Genomic DNA, 24,028 nt, shown 5'->3' on the forward strand with positions numbered 1-24,028 from the left:
ACTCTGCATATCTATATTTTAATGTTTTTTTTCAAAAACTTTGCATAATGTGTATAATGAAATAATTAAAATTGGTCATCATTTGTCCTTTCAATTTTTTTTTCTCCTTAAGAAAAATATTACTGGTGTGTGTGAACACAGTTCAAAGATTCACATACCAGGGGCCATTGCAATGGAGTCCCTCTGTTTCTGATCAGCTCCCTGCTAACATAGCTAGGAGATAGTTAATGATGGCCCAAGTGCTTGAGTTCCTGGCAGGCCCCAGGTGGAATTTCTTGCCTTCAGCCTGGCCCAGTCCTGGCTGCTGGGGGCAACTGGGGAGTGAATGAGCAGATAATATCTCTCTCTCTCTCTCTCTCTCTCTCTCTCTCTCTGCCTTTCAAATCAATGGATAACTATTAAAAAGAGAAAAGATTCACATACCAAAGGAAAAATGGATTGAATGGAGTTCTTAATGCCTGATGGAATAAGGGATCAATAGATAGAAACCCCTTTAATGGAGGGTGGTGGGCTCACACACGACTTGAGTGGGATGAGGAAGGACATAAAGAGTCCTTTGTCCCACTGAGCCTACCCTGCAGGTGAGAGGCAGGTGCAAGGCAGAAGGCTGGGCTGAAGCAGATAATATCACAGGGGCCCAGACCTACACAGGGGCCTCCACTCAGACCTGTGTTTCTCTCCAGCTCTCCCTAAGAGTCCCCCATAGTCATCTGATAAGAGGCCTTTAGCTGGCTAGTTTGCATGGGCTTAATGATTTTCATTCAAAACATATGCAAATCTTGTGGGTAGGCTGCTGAGGACACAGGTTGTGGTGAAATGCTTCTAAACTTTTAACCAAATGATTCTGTTAACCCCAAGAAGAGGATCCTTTTGATTTAGGCCTCTATTTGCATCCCAAGGACAGTTAGGGCCCTGTTCACTTCTGCTCCCGTCTGGCAATCTATCTCCCCTATGGGACAGGGGGATTAGCCACGTGACCCCAAGCTCCTTGGCTGAAATCACTTCTAAACCTGTGAGGTGGGCCGCCTATGAGATGAAGCCTAGCCAGGCTTTTAGCTCCTTCCCAGGTGGCTGTTAGGGGGTCAGAGCCAGCGCTTACTGGAAGCAGAGTTTGGAGGCTGTGAGGCACCTGCCAGGCATGTTTATACAGAGGCATGATCAACACAGTGTGGCCTTAGCTGGGAAGAGAGAGCTGGACATGAATCTCCCTGGAGTGAGGGACACCAGAGCCCAGGCTGCCACTGCACGGTGGTAACCCACCACCGGCCACACCCAGGGAGGGGGATTCAGCTCCCTGGAGGCCCGGGACTTTGCAAAGGAGCTTCCAGCTCCCTCCTCTGGGTCTGCTGTGTTCAGGCTGTCACATCCTACACTCACCGGCAGTGCCATAACCCATACGGTCCCACAGGACCCTGGCCTGGGTAGAAGGCTCTGCTTTTGCGGACCTGACAGTTTCCCTAAGTTTTGGTGGGCACCTCCATTTGTGCTAGCCCTGTGTCCAGAGTACCCGACCTGGACTTGGGTCTCAACACAGTGTACCAGTGTATTCTTGGGAGTGCTAAGGCCAGCTGCTGCTGCTTTGCTTGGCAGTTCAGGTCCTTTCCAATTCTCTCCACATTTCTGCACTCTCAGGAACTTGGCCCCACCCAACACTCTGTCACACACCTCCCAGCCTTTACCTGGAAACTTGTCATTTGCCATCTCTTAACAGACTCCTACTCAGCCTTCAAGACCCCACAGAAGCAACTCTTCTTCTGCTTCATTTTAATGATTAATTATATTTTATTTTTTTATTGGAAAGGCAGATATACGAGAGAAAAAGATAGAGAGAGAAAGATCTTCCATCTTCTGGCTCACTCCCCAAGCAGTTGCAATGGCCAGAGGTGAGCCAATCTGAAACCAGGAGCCAGAAGCTTCTTCCAAGTCTCCCATGCAAGTGTGGGGCTTGGACCATGCTCAACTGCTTTCCCAGACCACAAGCAGGGAGCTGGATGGAAAGTGGGGCAGCCGGGATACGAAGCAATGTCCATATGGGATCCCAGCGGATGCAAGGCAAGGACTTAGCCACTGTGCTATAGCGCAGGACCCAAAACTCTTCTTTTAAAACAAGATGTATTTATTTGAAAGGAAGAGTGATGGGGAGAAAAGGAAAAATGCAGCAGTGGAGGGAGAGAGAGCTTCCATCTGCTAGTTCATGACCCCAAACCCCTGCAAAACCCTGGGGCCTGGGCCAGGCTGAAACCAGGAGCCTGGAACTCCACCTGCTTTAAATCAGTACAGGAGCTGGTAACAGAAGCTTGGGCCATCATCTGCTGCCTTCCCAGATGTATTAGCAGGGACCTGGCTCGGAAACCGAATACCCTGACTCAATAGGAGCCATGCTAGGGGATGGATGTGCCCCAAGTGGTGTCTTAATCTGTGCTGTGCCAATCTTTCATATGTGATGTGAAAAACAGTGTGTGTGTGTGTGTGTGTGTGTGTGTGTGTGTGTGTGTGTGCAGCCCCTCTGGCAGGGTGAATGCTCCGTTCTCAGCACTTTCAGGGCCCCCGACATTGCCATTAGAAATCTTAGTGGACTGCAGCGATGGCACAACTGCTTCCAGAGTCTCTTCTTAAAAATATTTAAGGACTGGCAGGGCCAAAGCACCAGTCAGAGCTGAGGGAAGGAGGCCACACAGTCTTGGAACAGGGCTCCTACAGTTGTCCCTTCATTTGCTGGATTATGGGAATCAAAGCACTTTGGGACCCTGGGCAGTGCCTGTTTACCAAGCCCTAAAGGAGCAGGTGCATCCATGCCAGTGCATCCCAGCTGCCCAGCGGCCCTGGGGGCTCCCTTACTTGGACCAGAAGTAGATGCTGAGCCAGGTTCCTGTGTGTTTCTTCTGTCCCACCTGGGTGCCTCAGAGACAACTGGGCTAGAGCCAGAGTTCAGGGGAGAGTGGCTGGAAGGGAGGTCTCTGGGAACCTGGGTTCTGGTATTTTCTCAGCCTAGATGGAATGAAGAGCCCCTTCTGGAATCTAGAGACATTCATCTCCCCAGCTTTGCCCTAAAAAGCCCCTGGGGCAGATGATGTACCCAGCATGCTGCCAAGTGTCCTGTTGTGACCAGGAGAAAACAAACGAGATAAAGAGGCAGCCCCGGGTCACAGGCATCCACACAGGACCTGGAAACAAACTCTTGCAAGTATGCCCAGCCCACATGCAAATCTATATTTACCTGCTGCTTCAGCTCTTCACGCTTATGCACACACCACGTACCCCTGATACACTGCACTTCTCTGCAAGCCGCAAGTGACCTGTGCATGGCCTGTGTGTGACCCAGGTGGGCATCTGTGCTGGCCCAGGTCAGACAACAGAGCCTACACAGACAGCCTGGTGACAGAGAGTCTGGGTGCTGCGTGGATGGTAGAGAGAAGGGCAGCTTGGGGCACACAGGAGAGGCTGGCCAGGCTAGAGTAGAGGATGCATCTTAGCAGGCCATAGGAATCAGGGTGCAGATTAGAGGGCTGTTACCTGCAGGGTGCAGGAAGAAAGGAGGGCAGTGTCAACACCTAAATCCACACTCCCACCCCAGTGAGTCCGGGTGAGTCTCCTACTACACAAATCAGGCTCCGACTATTGATGTTATTTCCTTGGGGCTCCTCAGGCAGAGAGCAGAGGCCACACCCACACACACCCACACATACACACACACACACACACACACACACACACACATATGTAGGCTTGCCAGACTCCAGACTCGGTGCTTCCTCCACCTTGCCATAATGCAGTCAGAGGTGTGGACCCTGGCCCCATCACAGCGGCAGCCAAGAGTGACCTCTTTCCTCCAAACCTCTGATGGGATCACCCAAGTGTCTCCAGACATTACTAAAACGTCCCCTGGTGGAAATTGCCCCCAGTCAAGACCACTGGGCTAGAAAATGCTCAGTTGGGAGGATTTGGCCAGGATTCTGCAAGTCCTTGGTCTCTTCTGTGAAGCTTTTGCAGCACTCGAATAGACACCTGTTCCTTTGGCCAGGTGCTGATGAGTGAGGTCAGGTGCAGGAGATGAAGCGCAGGAGTTGCGAGGAGTCTTGGGTCCTGCAGATCTGGCAGGGTGCTGGTCCCACTCCCCCCCATGGGCCACTGCGCTCCCATAGAGGCACTTTGTCCACCTGCTCCCTTCTGCCTATATCCCCCAGAACGAGCCGACCTACCAGCTAATTACGAAAATGAAAAATCCAGGTCTTGGCCTCCAATGGCTATTTTTCTTTGGCACTTTGATTCACATAATAAGCAGCTGGTCACCAAGGAATCCCAGGAATGAAGCCTTGCTAATGAAAATGGGACCTTGGCTGGAGGGGCTGCTCACCAGCGGGCAGACAGGCCTGAGCAGGTGGCCTCCCAGTGCTGAGCAGCCCCTCCCTTACTAGACAGGGGCAGTTGCTGAAGCTGGGCTGTCCCCACACAGCCTGTTTCCCGCCACCTGGCTGCAGCATCCACCTCTGGGAAAACAGAGACTCTGAACGAATATGGGCAGGTCTGCACTTCTAACTTCACATTTTTGATCATCCACATTCTCCTTTAATATCACAGCAGTGACTTCAGCATCTCCATTTCCATTTGACAGACGACGTAGCTGAGGCCAGAGACTTGTCCAGGAGCTCAAGGCTGGCAGCTAGCATTGCTGGGATGTGAGCTCAGGCTGCTGCATCTGGACTTGGTACTCTGAAGAACTGGGCTTCCACTTGCAAAGTACTCAAGGTGTGTGAGGTCTCACTACACCCTGGAGGGAATACAGTCCTGGAGGAGTTAAGGATGAAGGCTGCTTGTCTCTATGGGTCAGACACCTTCTGATTTACTCCACAAGAGCAGCTGGGCATTGAGGAGGCTTGTAATGAGAATACCCAGCAATTAGCATGGACAGGCACTTAAAGGTACAGGCAAAAGTTGTCATCCCCAACAACTGACAGCAGGTGCTTTTGGGCAAGGGACTGGGCACATTACCTTTGTCACTGGCAAACTGGAGAGAGTAATACTGAGCTCAGAGCATGGAGACTCTGAATGAGACAGTGAAAGGGAAGCCCATCCTTGGGAGTGGTGGGCTCCACAGGTGTGCTTGACTGATTTCTGGGGTACAATCCTTGAAAAATCACCTCTGGCCCTTGGACAGGACTTGGAGCAGGTTGCGAAATCTCCCTGGGACTCTGCTGGCTCACCTATAAGACAGTGAAAAGAGAAACCCCCATTTCAGGACCAAAAGCTGTGAGTAAGTTACACCAGGGATGGCAGGTGGGGAGGACAGCGCATGCCAAGGCCCTGAGGTGGCATGTATGTTGGCAGGTGCAGGATGTCATTGGGTGACTCCCACTGCTCACTCAGCCCCAGGAGTAGGGCATTGCAGAGGAAAGAGGCTGGAAGTGGACAAGCTCCTGGTTTGAGGTTGGAATTCTCTCCTGGCTTCTAAAGCTGCAGGATTCTAGAAGCATGATAGGTTCCAACTGGAACCTGACTGTTTGTTAACTGCACCCTTTTTTTGCCTGCACTTATGGGCCCCCGAGCTGGATTCCCAGAGGACCAAAGGCCAGAGGAGGGGAGGAGCACAACAGCCTGCCTGGGAAGGAAGAGAAGTTTCTCCGCAAGGCCCCAGGGCAGGTACATCCTCCTCCTCTCCCCGTGCCCTGGTCCCTCACCGCACACACACTTCATTATGTGGCACTCACAGTGGGCTGATTGTCAGCACCAAAGACCTGGGGCACTGGCTGGGCCGAAACAAATATCATTAATAATAGCCACTGTTTATGAAGGGCTTGCTGTGTGCCAGGCAATGGGCTAAGAGTTCCCCAGGCATTATCTCATTTAATCCTCACTGGACCCTGTGAGAGCTGGACTGTGCTCCTCATTGTTGAGGACACTAGGATTCAGAGAGGTCATGTGCTCTGCTCAAGATCACACAGCTGGCAAACTGGAGAGCTGGGATCTAGTGACTGAATCCCAAGGCTCCCACCAGAACTTTCTCTAAAGCCTTTCAAAAGTCTGTCCATCCTACACAAGTGATGGAAGGAGGATGAAAATCTCCCCTAAATCTCCTTTTCAAGCTCCCTGAAAATTTTATTCCATTACACTTCAGGTCGATTCAGCATTTAGTGACAGATGTCTATAAACTGTGTTTCCTGTAGTTAATGCTCCAAGACACGCCATCTGTTTCTGTTTAATAGCGACATTCAGAGAGCAGATGTATGGGCGGAGCACATTAATGGGATTGCGTACTGTGGGATCATGGGATTCTCAAAATGGAGGGGAGACTATCCCAAGCTGTGTTCAACACCATCAATGCAATATGAGTAGTAAGTGTCACAGGCAAGTCTCTGTACCACCTTGTGCTCTGAAGGATTCATCCCATTTTGCATCTTTTTTTTGTAAAGGATAATTTAGATACAGTAAATATGCATGTATGACTCTTTCCTTATGTGTACAGTCACATACCCACATTCCAGATGCCCACTGCAGCCACTTGGCACAGCCAGTGCCAGACACCAGCAAACTGCAAGGTCAAATCCACGACCTACTCACTCTGCGTCCTTAAGAAAGTGGTTAACATCTCTAAAAAGCTGTTTCCCTACTTTCATAAGTGGGGATGCAACCAGTTCTTAGCACCCAGAGCTGTGGGTTTTAGCACCCAGACTCTTCAAGCTAGTGCACACTTCTTGGTGCACAGAAAATGCTTCAGGGAGAAGGAAGATATTGAGGGGTAGGCTGTGTGCTGTGATCTTTCCTTAACCATCCTTGACTCCCCTCACTGTTGCCCGTACCAGGAACATGGATGGCAAAAGTTGCACTGACCAGTCTGTGATCTGTTCCTCTGTGTCTAATGCTGCAAGACAATGGTTATTCATCTATAAATCATTCAGGGGAAGAGAAAGAGAAGTGTGTGCCCCTGAGATAATTGGGGTGCAGGCCGGAATCCCAGCTCCAATGGCTATGGTGAGTCCCATAAGGAAAGCCTACTCTTGCCCTGGAGAAACATTCACTTGCTTTCATCATGCTGAGGGATGCTGCTTCACTGGGTTGAATGCTTAATTAAAAAACACAGAGGGATGTGCTAAGGATGGGATGACTAGGTAGTTCCAGAAGACAGGACTCCACCAAACATTTCCATTTGTGATGGAAGCCATCTGAACCACTTTGCTTAAGACCAAGCGGCTGTTCACATCTCCCTGTCAAGTCCTCTATTCCAAACCTTCCTCTGTTATCAAGTTTCACTGGCCCAGGGAAGGTCAACATTTATAGATTATCTTTCTTGGTCCAATGGGTAGTCCTGGGCCAAAGTTGCTGTTGTCATGGATTCAGCAGTGGAAGAGAAAGGCAGATCTTGGTATCATACTCAGGGCTGAATGATAGACTGATGTTAAAACCCCCAGGGCTGGGCCCACAACTCAACTAACCAGATTGTGTGTTCCTTAAGGAAGCATTGAATGATGCCACTTGGGTGCATCCAATTTCTAATCTTGTTCCTGTTTGCCATCTGATTTTGAGCTATCAGTTAGGATTAAGTTCATGTAAAAACTAACAGAACCCTAACTCCTTGGCCCACCACCAAAAGCTGTCACCTACAGATAGAAGTGAAAAGCTGATGGTCACGGTCCACAGCTGATGTGGCAGTTCTTGGTGCCAGAGATGCAGGCTCTGGCATGCATGGGTTGTGATATACCCGAAGGCCAATGCTGAACCCCCAGCCCCTCTGCTTACATTCTAGTCACAGAGAGAATCATGGAAAAAAAATCTTTCTCCCTGCTTTTCAGCACCATTCCTAAAATTGTACCGCACACCTCAACCTACTTGCCATTGACCAGCCTTAGTCACATGTGTGGACGTGTGGGAGCCTGGGGAAAGTCATTATTCTGGTTGGCCCAGTGTCCAGACAAGAGTCAGAAAATCTAGAATCTGAGACTCAGACCTAAAGAACTAGGGAAGATCACATGTCGAGGGCCAGCTGGTAGTCCCTGCTGCCATCAAGGGAGATCACTTCCTTTCTCTAATCGCTGTTTGGTAAAAGTTGGTAAAACTGGGCTAGTAACGGAAGTCAGAGAATGTTTGTGAAAATCAGGTAAAATAGCAAAAAATGGCCTGGAACACAGTGAGTGGCCAATGACTTTTCAGGAAATTTTAATATTCTTGGGACTCCTGACTCACACCTTTGATGATCTTCAGGGAAAAGCAGAGGACATGGCCTTTCGAAGCCCGACTCCTGAACTTATTAAACCTTTTGGTGCCTCAGTGGCAACACCTGCTCTATCAAGGGACCACAGAGGAAGCGCAGAAGGCATCAGCTGCAGGGAATGTCACTTTTCCTATTTTATCATTGAAACTCTGAGGTACACAAAAGAGCAAGAAGACAAGCCAGGTTGTCCAGTTAAGAGCAAAAGCTAGAATGTGAACTTGTCTTTTTCCCTGGCTTGTGCCCCTAACCACTACCCTATACTGCTTCTTGCATGAATGTTTGTGGGGCAGAGAACTATGGTCAGGAGACCCCAAACAGGAAACAGCATCTCTCATGCTGCAGGACTGCTTCAGTGAGTCTGTGAGCCCTGGTAGGATGCCACCCTCATACCCCTGGCCTGTGGCTGAACTTGGAGGCCCCCCAATGACATCCAGGGAAGTCAGCAGACGCTAGCCTCCAACAGAAGTTGAAATTCCTAGTGGGGTAAATGTTTCCTTCTGGCAGTCACATCCAGCATGCTTCTCAGTACCACAGTGCTGCTGCAGTGTGTTTTATTTTTATTTACTTCTTTGAAAGCAAGAGCTAGAAAACAAATAGAGGGATCTCCTGTCTACTGATTCACTACCCAGTATTTGCATTGGGTGGAGCCAGCCACTTGAGCCATCCCACTGCCTTCCAGGGTCCAGGGAGAGCCAGGTATTGAACTCAGGTCTCTGCTATGGTATAGGAGTATCTTAACTGGCCTCTTAACCACTGGGCTCAATGTCTGCCCCTGCCATGCAGGTTTACATGGGCTCCAGCCTGGGTTCTCTGTGGGTCAGCCTGGGCACTGATCTCATATTTCATTATTTTTTCACCAGTGTGTGCCTGTTGAGTGCAGGAGCAGTACCTTAGTTCCAGGTTGGCCAGGACACCCTGAAAGAAACCGCAGTTGCTTGGGGACCATCTACTTACAAGAGCCAGGAATTTATGCCAAGGAGCTCTGCCAAATCTGGCACCAGATCTGCCCATAACGAGCGACTGGTAAAAGCAGGGCTTCCTCCTCCTTCTTCCCAGCTCTGAACTCTCAGGTACCTTGAGACCTCAGCCTAAATCCGGATAGTGCAAACCCTGGCAGTGGTAGGGGGACTGTTGGGGTATCAAACAAGCAGCTTGCTTTCAAGAGTCCTCCCTCTGTCTCCTGGCTGGGGAACATGGGGGAGACCTAGAAACCTGGGGTAGCTGAGATGAAGTATCTATTAGTTCTTAAAAGTCACCTTGGGGGGGCGTGCGCTTTCATCCCAAGAGCGCAGGGAATCAAAGTATATTGAAGCAGAGATGCAACAAATCCAATAAGTGTTCTACAAAGATTTCTGGGGCAGTGTGAAATGAACATCAAAATCCATTCTCCAAAGAAACAGAATCATTGGGAAATAGATGGATAGAGAGAGTGGGAGGGAGGCAAGAAGAGAGAAAGTGTGTGTGTGTGTGTGTGTGCGTGTGTGTGTGTGTGTGCTTTTTAAGGAGTTAGTCCCCATGTTTACATACGCTAGCTAATCTGAGTCTATAGGGTGGACCAGAAGACTGGAAACAGATCTATTCGGGTGTTCCCATCTTGTAGGAAGGAGACAGCATGTGTGTGCTATAATGCCCCCAGAGGTCTCTAGGAGTAGAATTGATCATTCTCAGCTATGGAATTCCTTCTGCCTAAAGCCAAATAGCCAACCTTGGTCTGGGCTTGTTGTCTTTTTCTCTTAGGCCCACCACTCTCCTTTGGGATCTCCAATCCCTCTGGCCAGCATTCATTAATTTGTTTTCTCTGTCCTGGATGAACTACAAAATCCTTAAGGCAGAGGCTGCAACTTATCCTGAAGTAACACAGTGCCTAGTGCACATCAGATGCTCCATACATGATGAGGGAAATGAACTCCCATTGAGAGCCATCCCAGTATCATGGGTACCGCCATCACCCCACTCTCTTCCTCCCACTTTGGACCCATCAAATGCTTTGGCAAGCAGCCCACCCTTCCCTGCAAGACAAAGGTGCTAATAGGCTGTGTGGTTTGGTGTGAACTGCAGTTCTGACATTCACATTGATCGACTGGCTCAGTTACTTTTTCTTCACCTTTCTATTCATTATATTTCCGTGGGCTGCCTTTGTGGGTTAGGTTCAAGGATGACACATCCAACACAGAGCAGAGAACAGACTAGGGTCTCTGCTCTTAATAAATTCACCATCTGAAGAGACAACACACTGTATCTTACAGGAGAGAGAAGAGAGATAGGTGCAGAGTGTAAAACGAGCAATGTTGTGCTTCCTGCTGGAGGGGACAGCTGAAATGAGCCTGAGGGACACATGAGTGTCACCCAGGTCTCCTCCACATCTGGAGAGAAGACTGAGGCCTGGCAGAGAGGGAGCCACATGGAAAAAGGGATCAGACTGGTCCCGCCAGGGCAGCCTTGAAGCCCACTGTTTGGCAGGGGAACTATGCCCTGATAAAGCAATTCTTTGGCACGCTTGTTGGGAACTGAATCTTCTTGTTAGCATGGCTTCTCGGCAACCATGTTACTTGCCTCTCTGGCTTTTGCCATGGAGATTTTACCCCCTGTCAAACTGAAATAAGGCCTTCCTTCCCTCTTCCCATCCTCCTCCTCACATGGCATGACATATACCTTCTCAGGGAGTCTAGGCCAGGAGAAGGGCCAAGGAGAGAAAGACTGTGGGTAACCATGGCAGCCTGCAGGGCACCAGGTTCTTCTCATCCACAGTAATCCGTACCTGCTAAATGCAAAATTGGTACTGTACCTTGATGTTCCCATCTGTAACATGATAAATTGTACTCTGACTAAAAACAATTTAGCAACTTTCTCCCTGCCTGGCTTCTGGGAGGACAGAGGTGAGCAGTGCAGACTCAAGCTCTGCTCTTAAAAGCCCTCACTTTACCTTTTCTCAGCTCATCACTTGTCTGAATCCTGTCACCTTCCAGCTTAAATGCTCCTGACCTCCAATCCCAAGCAGCACCTTAATGTTCTTTTTAAATATTTACATATTTTTATTGGAAAGGCAGATCAGTTTTACAGAGAGAAGGAGAGAACAGAGATCTTCCACTGGTTCTCTTCCCATATGGCCATAATGGCTGGAACTGAACCAACCCAAAGCCAGGAACCAGGAATCTGGGCCTTCCACAGCACAGGTGTAGGGTACCAGGGTTAATGAGCCATTTCCCATTACACTCCCAGGCCATAAGCAGGGAGCTGGATGAAAAGTGGATCAACTGGGACATACAGCAGTGCCTACAAGGAACCCAGGCACCTGCAAGGTGAGGAGCCAGCCATTGACCCATCATGCTGGGCCTGACACCTTGATACTCTTTGATAACACTCCTGTTTCTCAGTAGCTCTCAACACACTTACTGAAAAATGGGTGGTTAAGTAGGAAAACTAGATTTGATTTAGGCCAGAGATTATTAAGACAAACCTTTCATATACCTATCTTCTTGAGAGGATCAATGGATTTGAGCACAGTGTGAAGAATGGCTTTATGACTAAATCATCACAATGCATGCATCAGGATCCCATATGGATGCCAGTCCATATCATAACTGCTCAACTTCCCATCCCTTTTCCTGTTTTTGACCTGGGAAAGTGGTGGAGGATGGCCCCAAAACCCTGGGACCCTGCACCTGTGTTGTGGAAGGCCCAGAGGAAATTCCAAAAGCCTTGGGATCCTGCAACCCCATTGGAGACCTGGAAGAAGCTCCTAGCTCCTGGCTTTGGATCAGCTTAACTCCAGCCATTGCAGCCACTTGGTGAGTGAGCCAGCGGATGTTTTTCTCTGTCTCTCCTTCTCTCTGTATGTCTGTCTGATAAAAATAAATCAATCTAAAAAAAAAAAAAAGAATGGCTTTTTGACTAGAGGGATGGATGGTGACTCCCAAAAGATATATCCATGTCATAACCCCTGAGGTAAGTGAATTTACTTGGTACTTGGGAAATCGAAACTTTTGAAAATTATATTTGCACATGTAATTAAAGGATCTCTAGGTAATCTTTCCCTGGGTCAGCTCTACGGGCCCTAAAATTAGAGCCCAGTGTCCTCAGAGGGAATAGAAGTGGAGTAGATAAAGACAGAGCAAAGAAAACACATGTTAAGACACAGGCTGAGACAAGATACATAGTCATGAGCCCCCAGAAATAGAAGAGGAAAGGAGAGATTCTCCCCCAGAGCTTGAAGATGGATGTCAGGGCATCCAGCAAGCTGATAAGCTCATTCTGTGTCTTCTAGGGTGTGGTGGGAAGCAGTACTGTGTACTGTGACAGATTCCATGGCCCAGGCTGGCAAAGGGGACCTACAGCAAATCAACCAACTTTGACTAGCTCTCCACTAGCTCTCCTGGCTAGAGGCTTTCTCAGTGTAGGCAGGCATCAGGTCATTCAATATTCATGGGTGCATAGCTTGATGGGGATATATTTCATTTGGTTGGGGGAGGGGAGGGGAGTTGGAGAGCAAGGGTAAATCAACAGTTTTGTCACTACTGGCCAAATGGAAAACTTGTGGGGAACCTGAGCAGAGTGAAGGTGGTGGCTGGTCATCTTTTTCACTTCCCTTCGTGCTGTCTCTAATTAGAACTACAATGAATCATCCGAGATGTTGGCGGGGACGATATTCTGGACAGGGACACTGCTTATGTTGGAGTCATCCCTTCCAAGGTTGAATAATCCTTCCTGTCGGGGCTTCCTTGTCCCCTCTGAGTTCTTGAAGTCACCTTGGGAGCCCTAGTTTCACTGCTGTATCCACAGTTAAATTGCAGCCAAACTTCCTTCTTCATGCAGCAAGAAGGAGCAGCGTGCGGTCGGCATTCCCAGAGCCTGACTCCTAAACAAGTAACAATTCTTTCTTGTTGTGTGTTACAGAATGCCCTGTCCTTGAGCCTCAGCCTAGGAATAAGCTAGGGAAAAAACAACAATATGTACTGCAAGGAGCTGCTTTAAGAACTCAGCTAGGTACTACGTACTCACGTTTATTCTAATCACACATTGACACAACCCAACAAGCAAACACTGAATCCAAGAACCTTTTCCCCTAACCCCTAGGTTTTCTTCTTAGTCCTTTTTTTTTTGAAGCCAGAACTTATTAAACACTGTGCACCAGGCACTGTGGCAGGCACTTTCAGTGTCACCTTGTGCAGCCCCTTACAACAACCCCTTGAAGTAAGTGCCGCTGTTAGCACCAGTTCTCAGGTGAGGCTCTAACACTGACTTGCCTGAAGTGAAGTGGTACATGACAAATGTGCCTCTTAGCTGCCTGTCACATGCCTCTGTACTTCGATGCTGCCACGATGCGAAAGCAGGACTGCTGGACCCCTGAGGTCACACACCGTGAAAAGCAGTTGCACTGGCCTTTGGTCCCAAGCCCTGCACACGGAGTCCAGCAAAGGAGTACCAGCAGTGAGTGTGTCCAACAAAGTGGAAAAGTTTTTGATTTTTTTCTTCTGTAAGATTTTATTTATTTCCATTGGAAAGACAGATTTACAGAGAGAAGGGGAGACAGAAAGAGCTTCCATCTGCTGGGTCTCTCCTCAAATGTCTGCAAAGGCCAGAGCTGAGCTGATCTGAAGCCAGGAGCCAGGAGCTTCTTCTGGGTCTCCCAAGCCCAGTGCAGGGTTGCAAGGCTTTGGGCCGTCCTCCACTGTTTTCCCAGGCCACAAACAGGGAGCTGGATGGGAAGCAGAGCAGCTGGAACATGAACTGGTGCCCATATGGGATCCTGGCACTTGCAAGGGAAGGATAAGCTAGTTGAGCCATCGTTTCAGGCCCTGAAGGTGGGATGTTTTAGAAAACAGATGTGTGCTAAGAAGACAAAAATCTGCATGATGTCTAAATCCTGTCCTTCTTTCTGGGTGACCCTGTGGCTGTTGTGACGTTTAGTTTTGTGAAATGAGGATAATAAGATGTCCTTTACTCTGCCATGGAGAGCAGGCCTGGGGATTGTTCAAGAACCTTTCAGGGGCCAGTGTGATGGTTCACTTGGCTAATTCTCTACTGCAGTCACTGGGATCCTATATGGGCACCAGTTCACAACCCGACTGCTCAACTTCCCATCCAGCTTCCTGCTTGTGGCCTGGGAAAGCACTGGAGGATGGCCCAAAGCCTTGGGCCCCTACACCCACATAGGATACCCAGAAGTTCTTGGTTCTCTGGCCATTGCAGCTTTTTGGGGAGTGAACCAGCCGATGGGAGATCTTTCTGTCTCTCCTCAATGTAAACCTGCCTTACCAATAAAAATATAATAAATACTTTTGAATAAATAACTTTGGCAGAGCCAGAGGTTGCTGCCCTTGTGGATCTGTGCTTTTCTAACCGTGTCCAGTGCATCGTGGGGGCACATTGGTTATCGGCACTGATCATATGATTGCCTCAGTGCTGTTCCCTGTTCTTTTAGAGTTACTGAAAGCTGCAACCCTAACTTCGCATTGGCTGGACCTGCATAAATTGGGGGTTGCTTTCGACCAGGGTCCTCCTGTTTCCTGCAGGAACCAGCTGGAGACAGATTTGGTTCAGGCCAGTCCTGAAGTGGGTTAGTGCCTTTGCATTTACAGCTGCAGCCCAGAAAGGGTTACATCCACAGCCAGCCTGGCCTGGGTGCTCTCCAACCCTGCCTTGCCCCATTACTTTACCTCCAGCTGAGATCAGGCCATTAGTTTACTCATAAACAGGTGGCACACTCCACCCGCGAAGCTAGTGATAAGGGCTTGTCAGGCCACAGTACTAAATGCTGCTTTGTAAGTTCCCTGGCCACTTGGCCGCAGCCAACTGGGAATCTGTCCTCTCCAGGAAGCCTTGCCTTGCCCTTCGGAAACCCCTGTGTCTGAATCCAGATTCATGGGGCCTAAAACTGTCACACAGACAAAACACCTGAAATTCTTGACTAGATTTCAGGAATGGAAAGGGTCTGGGACCAGAAGGTCAAGTTCTGTGAAATCCACCAAGTCTGGGATAACCTGAAGGACCCTTGTTCCAGAACCAAGTCTGGAGTTCTTTCTGTAAGCAACTCCTTTTCCCTGGTCCCAGCTCAATTTCTTAGCCTTCCTCCTCGTTAGGAAAGGCACTTCTCACAAGTTGGGTTTTAAAGACTATCATCCAATATCAGAGATGTCTTTGGAAAATCCTGATGATGAACAGATTTACTTGTAGTTGCTTGACTGCAGCCCATGAGTTGAATAAATCTAATCTAAGAATGGTTTTTGCAATGTTAAATGGCTGAACAAAAAATCAAGAGAAGGAGAGTATTTGCAACATTTAAAAATCACATGAGGGGTGGGTGTTTGGTTCAGCAGTTGAGGTATCAGTTAACACATTTGGCTCCCACATGGGAGCACCTGGAGTCAAGCTCTCCTTCAGCTTCCTGCTGAAGAACCCTGGGGAGACAGGCAGTATTGGCTCAAGTAGCTGGATTCCTGTCATCCATCGGGTAGCCCTGGATTAAATTCCTGGCCCAGCCTGGGCTACTGTAGGCAATCAGGGAGTGAGATAATGAATGTGCACACACCCTCTCTATTCCTCCCAAATCTTTTTTTTTTTAAGATATTGCTTTTTTAAGACATAGTAAGATTTCTGAATCTCATGTTGGAGGGCCGGGTTTAATCTCCACTTTCATCTCCCAACTCCAGTTTCCTACTAATGCAAATCCGGGAAGGCAGTAGTGATGACTCAGGAGAGTTGAATCCCTAACACTCATACAAGAGATTTGGATTGAATTTCTGCCTCTTGACTCTGACCTGGCCCAGCCCAGGCTGTTACAGGCATCTAGGGTGTGAATCAGTGGATAAGAGTGCGCTCTCTCTCTCTCTCTCTTTCTCTCGATTGGTCTCTCTATGTATCACTGCCTATCAAATACACGTAAAATAAAAATTCAAAAACTCGTATGAAAGTCAAATGTTTGTGTTCACAAATGAAGTGTTGTTAGGACGAGACATTCATTCATTTGCATAATGTCTGGGGTGGCACTTATTGTTCAGCTCTGCAGCACTGTGAGATGAAAATCACAGTGGTGGCACACATACCACCGCCCTCAGGCATGGTACATACACCATCTGCAAGAGACCTGCCTTACAGACGAACAACTGTAGTTGCATTTACCAGAGGGAGCAATGAGCGGAAATGGTACCTACTCCCCCAATAATCTTTTTTTTGGCGGGGGGAGGAAATTGTAATTTTTTAAATTGGAAAACAAATATGCAACTTGGAATGGATTTGAGGTTAATTGTACCATTAGCAGATTTTGTTTACATGGCTAAATGAAGTTTAAAAAGTAAATAACAATAAAAGAAAATGGTTCTGGTACAGGACCAGCAGTATAATAAAAAAGTGTACGAATACCTGGATAATACACCCATTTTGCAGTAGTTCAACTCTCAAGTACATATTGTTGACTGACCATAGTCCATGAAGAGTTACAACTCCACACTTCAACAGCAACATACTGACAGTTCCTAAAAACGACTTTAAAAAGAGCACATCCATATATTCCCTCATTTGACCAACTCCATCTAAATTTAGATGTGCAGAAGGGCTTAGATATATCCAGAGTAAGCTACATGCAAATCGTTACTTGATCAGTTTCTAAAATAAGGTTTCAGGACAATGACAATAAGATAAAGGATGACAACATGTAGGAATGAAGTCTTAATTAGTAAATATGCATACTTTTTAGTGATAAGTTGCAAACAAAGAAAAGTCAAATAAGTTGCAGATAAAGAAAAGTCAAATAAACAATTTTGTGCAAGAAATTTAACACATTCTGTACAATGTCTAAGCTTTGCTGTCATCATTTGCACAAACCCTTCATAGTTTCCTTGACCATCACCACCGATACCTGTTTCCCTGATCATCAACCTCTTCATCTGCCAACTTCTCTCCCAACCTTGTCATCACATGGCAAAGCTCTGCGGCACTAATATAGCCATTGCCAGCCTTTTCAAAAACACAGACTGCTTCTCCAATTTCTTTTTCACTGTCTGTGTCTTTAATTTTTCCTTGCCATCATTGTCAGAAAGCCAGGGGAGTCAATTGTGTCATTAGCATCAGCATCTACGTCATTAGTCATGTCCTGCAGCTCTGCTTCTGTGGGATTCTGCCTGAGAGACCTCATTCCAGTTCCCGATTCCTTTGTTGCTATGGTTCCGTCACCATCCTTGAAAAAGCTTCTTTGAATTCTGCAATCTGTTCTTCAGTCAGTTGGTCAGCCATGTTGCAAGTGCTACTGGTTCCAGAGCCATGTCCACGCAACCACTTAGCTGGTTCGCTTCTCTCGGACCCTCCCCCAAGAATTCTGACATCTCAGGAATATATTCGTATTTTAAGAAATGAGATGAAACCATCAGTTGGCTTTTAATGTCTTCAATAAAACTTATGTGGTGCTTTCTCTCCTATACCTTCACAGTTACCCTAGACTGCCTCATGGCTCACAGAGCCAAAATGTTTACTGTTCTTTACAGAAAATATTGTTGATCTTTGACCTGGACCATTAAAGTGTGAAAAGGTTTCCCCTAGTGTCAAAACAAGATATCTCATTATTTTGGTCTCCCAACTGCATGGTTAGATGGTCTCCAATCCACAAAAAGCTAGCCAACATTTTGGTTCTACTGCTTTCTTCATTCGTAGGGGCCATGAAGAATGAACAGGGACAGGCGTCAAAATGTGTCTCTTGTCCTGGCCTTCTCACATCTCACATGGTTCCACCCCACCCCCATCCTTAGTGTTGTCTGGGAAATCTCTGGCTCACCAAGGTCTTGATAGTTTTACTCTGCTCTGCTCTGACTTCGTATAGGGGAAATTTAATCCTGGCCACTGAATGGATCAATTGACATCCAACCCATAAGAAATTAACTCCCTTATTCACATACTCAATCAAACATGTTTCCAGTGACCAAATCAGTGGCAAATTTTATCTGGCCTATACCCAAGGCCCCAGGAACAGTGTGGCTTGTGGGGAACTTGGCCCTATGACATCAGGAAACCAGAGACCAGATTGAACTTGACCTCCATACCTCCTGTCTGTGTGTGTGATCTATGGCTCCATCTCTCACATCTGCATTTTCCTCTTTTCCTCCAAGCGAGTGCTAAGATTGATTTTAAACTGGCTAGGAAATGACTTGGACTATCTATCCATCGAAATGATAGCACAGTCTAGCTTAATTTCAATTTAATTTTCACTTTGCCACTAGAGTTTGAAGATGAAGGGACACAAAATCAGTGCTTTTGAATAATTAGAGTGGTTATTGCAATACCTTCTCACACATGAAGATATTTGCTTGTGAAATGTTGACATATTTTGTTTATTTATGTATTTCTAAAATAAAGCTATTAGAAATTTAAAAAAAAAGATTAATTTTAAGCTGGCTAGGCTGGCGATGCGGTCCATCAGCATGGGCAACCCTGAGTGCTGCCAATGGCTTCCTCCCAGCTAGCAAGCAGCCCAGTCCACTAGATCCTTGAGATTTTCCCATCCCAGGCTGGGACACAATGTCTCCTTAAGCCTCTTCAGCCACCATCCCCCACTTCTTCCTCCTCAATCCTCTGCCCACATGCCCCCAAGGAATTCTGGAGCAGGGCTCAACTCCACAGTCACAGGCTCAGCCAAGCCGGTTTCTTCATCCAGGATCAGGTAATTTTTTTTGTCTTCCTACCTTAAAGAATAATAATGAATCATACTGCCAATTTCACAGGCCTTTCTATTATTCCTTCTGAGTGCCTTTGGATTTCCTTCTGGGTTGTGTAATTTGCCCTTTACAACATCCCTTCCTTGCTCACATACACACATAAAAAAACCCCCTTGGGAGCAGGCATTAGAGAGATTTTCATCTAATCTTAAGCTGGGCATTTGGTGAGTTCTTGACCCTTGTTTTCCTGCAGCTTCAGCCCCCAAACTCTGCTGTTAGAACAACATCTCAAGTTCAGCTCCTCTTGCCAAGCCCCAGAGCTCTTATTGGAATTAATATCACCATCATCTCTCTGCAGAATTCCCAAAACTCCAATATCTTTCCTTGTAACCTACTCTCCACCCAGCACATCTGGTCATGTGTCTCTTCCCTCCTGTGTAACTCCTTCTGTGGTTACTCTCTGCGCAGAGAGTAAGTCCAAATTTCCTTGCTTCTTTGTGATTTATGGCTTGTGTGTCCAAAAGGGTAATTTCTAAAGCTGAAGTTGGATGCTTACATAGGGACATGTACTCAACTGACCCTAAAAAGAATCTGAGCTTAGATTCTTAGTCTGCTCACCTCTCTTAAGATTAAATTTATTTTGTTTACTTGAAAGAGAGTAAGAGAGATCTCCCGTCTGCTGGTTCACTCCCCCAAATGCATATCAACAGGAAGGGTTGTGCAATAGACAAGGCAGAAGAAGCCTAGTATTTAATATGTGTTTCCCACATGAATGGCAGAGACCTTTCTACTTGAGCCATCACTGGGTCCTACTGAGATATGCATTAATGGGAAACTAGAATGGAGACTAGAATTGAGACTTAAACCCCACTCCTCTAATACAGAATGTAGATCTCCTAAGAGGTGTTTTAATCACTGTGCCAAAGCCTTGCCCCTGCTTGTCACGTTTGGCCAGATTGGTATCCAATTGCCATGCTGTCTGGGGAAAAAATCCAATGTGAAATGGAGGAAGGCAGGGCTGAAATGCCACTTCTCTCTTCCTAGATAGAGAGTGGTGGTACGAGAGCTCAGCTTGGCCAGCTGGATGTTGCCACTTGGCCTTTGAGTCTTGAGTTCAACATAGAGGCACAGGTAAGGATTTACTGCTGGATAAGTGGTGAACAACCAGTGCTGTGATTCTAATGACAGTGACCCAGTGACCCAACCCAGAGTATAGTCCTCACTCTAGTGCCTCATCTATCCCCTGAACTGTTCTCCAATCTTCTCCTAGAGAGCCTTCCCCTGTGTCCATGGAGATAAGTGTGCCCATTTGCTGCCCTATGTCAATCCCATCTTTGTATTCATTGTTGTTTGAACTTAATTCTGTGAACTTGTTCTTTTGCATGGCTATAAATTCTTGCTTGCTAGTGGTGGTGGGTGAGCAGCCATCCTGCTTTATCATATGTGTCTTCTGTCACAGGAGCCAAAGAAATGCTCTTGAATGAGGATTTCTATCGCTCCAAATCAAGAGTCCTAATACAGTCATTAAACAGTAATGGTTATTAAACTCAGCAAACACTGACTGAGCACCCATTACGAATTAGGTTCAAGCGGGGTGAGGCGCTGACCCTAACCCTCCCTGGCTAGCCCTGAGATATCTACTATCCTTCCAGCTATTTCCCAGAAGAAAGGTCAGAGGTTAGTAGAAAGAGGAGGTGGAAAATGGAAGCTGAACAAACGCAGCAGTCTCAATAGTATGAATTATCAACGTTGCAACTCCATTAATTCGGGAATGGTGGAAATATGCCTTCAGCAGGAGATAAAGAACCCTGAAATAGTAGTAGACAAGAGACAAGTGCTGGATTGGGGGCAGGGTTAGAGGCTGCTTCCTCAGTGGGGATTACTGCTAAATCCTGGAAAGAGGGGCATGCTGGGGCATTCTTGGTTCACTTCTGGGTCCTCCAGAAGCCAACTTTCTGCTAACAGCAATCACAATCTCCCCCTTTTGGTATTATCAGGGAGGTGGTGGGGGGGAGGAATGGAAGGAGAAAGAGAGAGGGAAAGAGAGAGAGAGAATGCAGAACCACTTCCATCCTCCAGTTCCTTCCATCCAAGTTCACACTCTGTTGTTGATTCAAGTTGCTCCCAAGGCTGAATTCAGAATTGATGTCCCTTTTCTGTTCATTGAGGCAGCTTTTTGTCAGCCTCCTCACCCCCACCAAAGGACAAAGGAAGAAGTGAAAACACAATTTACTTTCTGATTCATAGCAGGTGTTGGCATAGACACTGGATATGACAGGATACATCTAGTTCAGATCAATAGACTGGGTAGAAAGGCCAGAGGCAATGAAGAGTTATTACTCGCTCACAGGCAAATCCGCCCAGAGGGAAACTTGTTCAGAGACAACCACAACTTACCAACCCTGCAGAAATATATATAGAAATATATACAGAAATTATAAGGGAAGCCACACCCAACATTTTATTTATAGACAATTCATAAGCAGGTATATTCAGTTGACCCTCAGTATTCACTAGGGGATGAGCTCCAGCACCCATGGACAAATACAAAATTAATAGATGAGTAAATCTTGTATGAAAAAGTATAGTGGGGCCCACATTGTGGTGCCATGGGTTAAGTTACTGCTTGCAATCCTCTGTTTCAAATTCAGCTCCCTGCTAATGCATCTGGGCCAGGTAGTGAAAGATAATCCAACTCCTCAGGTCCCTGCCACGCACATGAGGGAGAACTGGATGAAGCTCCTGGTTCTTGGCTTCAGCTTGGTCCAAGCCCACTGCTTTGAGCAAATGGAAGATTCTCTCTCTCTCTCTCTCTCTCTCTCTCTCTCTCTCTCTCTCTCTCTCTCCCTCATTCCTCCTTTTAAGTAAAATAATGAGCAATGGGAAGAAACAAAGGTCTGGACATCTTCAGTACAAATACAATTGCTTTCCAAATATTTTCTGCAGTTTGTTGAGTCTGGGATGAAGACTGACTTTATTATTCATTCATTGAGTGGATGCTTATTGAGCATGCACTGGGTACCTCTCTCTCTGTGATCCACCTACTCTCAAGTAGCTTACAGAAACGTCCAGAAGACGGAAAACAAACAAGAAAATGTGTTGGCTGGTCCTGAGCCAAGTGTTTTCTGGAAACCTGATCTTGGTGCCAGCAATGCAGTGCAACAAGTTAAGCTGCTGCCTCCAACATGGGCACCCTGTCATTGGAGCTCGTGTCTGAGTCGCAGCTGCTTTACTTCAACCGAGCTTCTTGGTCGCATGTCTGGGAGAGCAATGGAAGATGAGCCAAATACTGACTCCCTGCCACCCATGTGGGAGACCAGGCGGAATTCCTGGCTCTTGCTTCAGCTTGACCTTGACTCAGCTGCTATGATCACTTAGGGATCCAACCAGCCCATGGAGAATCTCTTTCTCTCCCCCGACCCTCTCTCCCTTTCAAATCCACAGATCTTAAAAAGAGAGAGGTAGAGAAACCTGGTCGTACTGAGTTCTCATGAACTCCCCTGTGATTTATACAGGAGCAGCCCCATGGTGCAAAGGAGGGATCTGCGGCTCAGAGAGAAGACGTGATTGGCCAAATGAACGAGTGAGTGACAGGCCTAGAACCTGCGTGCTCCAGGACTCGGGGCTGCTGGTTCTGTCTTTGACCCGTACGTTTGGCAGCTCAGGGTGGTGTGGGTAAGGTGCCTCAGAGGCTTTGGTGACAGAGAGGGAGCAGCAGTTTCATTTAAGGAGGATTTTACTTACCCCAGAGCAGATGGCACCACCATCCTACTGGAAGCCAGCTCTGGCCATCTGCATTGTGGGAAAAGAAGAACCAGATAAGGAGAAGCCTTGTTGGCTATGCTTTGCTTGCAGACACTAGGCGGGGAAGCTGCTGGCTGCTGCAGGGCATGGGTGCCAAGCCCTTCTGGGAGCCATGAGCATATTGTCTCCCAGCTCTCCTGTGAACTATTAGAACCCATGGGATGTGATTAAATCCTCAAGATCCATGAAGTCTTGTACCCTCTGACTGTATCAGTCGCCCAGTCATTCCTCAAACTGGCCAGGGTCATGGAGAACAACACAGTGCAAAGGAGTTGCCTTTTTTCCAGATTTTTGCATGGCTGGCTGTTGGAGGAGCACCTGTTCACATACTTCTCTGAGCTCCCTCTCCTTAGTGACCCCCAGTAGCTGCTGGAGCCTCTCTCTGGCCACTTGGATTTGTTCTGTGATAATCATCACCACGTGGCATGACATTACATGTTTATATAATTAAAGGGCTTGTTCATATTTTACTGGCTGTATCTCCCATTAGAAGATATGCTTCCTGAGGGCAGGGATCTGTTCACTGCTATATCTCCTACACTCCCAGCAGCACAGAGCACAAAGTGGGTGCTAAGGAAAGTCTTACTGAATGAATCAGTCACAGAACTAGAAGAACAGCTCTGCTACCTGGATCAGCTACCTCATCCTTCCCATTTTACATGTTAGCCTAAGAGGACACTGTTTGTGCTGAATGCAGTGTGCAGTGCCCCCATAGAGCCCACCCATCTTGGTAGATTGCAATGATCACTGTTCAACCACACACCCTCAAGCCAGACAGCTCTGGAATTGGTTCTCAGCTCCACCACTTATTGCCTATGGTCAAGAACTTAGTGTGTTAGATCCCTCATCTACAACCCTGCTTTGTTGGATTGCTACAAGGATTTCATAACCTAAGAAACGCAAAGTGCTTAGCAATGCAACCTACATGCTGTGAGAATTCAATCATGCATCTAAAAACCACATGTTTATACTGGATAAGAGTCTTAGATGCTGAGGGATGAAAATAGAAGCTTCAGGGATAAACTAAGAGACAAGTGGTTATCACAACTAAGACTCCAGCCTGTGGATCACAGACTCTTAGGGCCATGAGGTCTACTTAAAGGAGTGAAGCAGGTAGAATGGCTACTGCCTAGGAAAGGCTCCAGGCAAGGGGCAAGTTGCTGCCCTGTTCTTGCCATGATATGTCAGGGGGAATCCTGGCTGGGCATGGCTAGATGTATCAACCTTTTAGGGGTATCCAAGTTTTCATTCTTGTCCAAAAATCTCATGGGGCTCAGATACAAATGCTCCTCCACTTACATAAGTTGAAAATATATTAAGCAGAAATGACAGTTAATGCTGAACTCACCGAATAGCCTAGCTCAACCATACAGTTTGCTGT

At 47.2% G+C, this 24,028-nt stretch overlaps 1 protein-coding gene and 1 pseudogene across 1 annotated transcript in view; both read right to left on the reverse strand.

The window, feature by feature from the left end:
* The window catches only part of LOC101528230 (calmodulin-1-like), a 54,258-nt pseudogene extending 36,827 nt beyond the window's left edge, over positions 1–17,431 (reverse strand).
* DOCK2 (dedicator of cytokinesis 2) overlaps positions 1–24,028 on the reverse strand; it is a 526,535-nt gene that overhangs the window by 69,272 nt on the left and 433,235 nt on the right. The gene's annotated exons all lie outside the window — the stretch shown is intronic.

The sequence above is a fragment of the Ochotona princeps genome, chromosome 19, assembly GCF_030435755.1.
Source record: "Ochotona princeps isolate mOchPri1 chromosome 19, mOchPri1.hap1, whole genome shotgun sequence".
NCBI lineage: Eukaryota > Metazoa > Chordata > Mammalia > Lagomorpha > Ochotonidae > Ochotona > Ochotona princeps.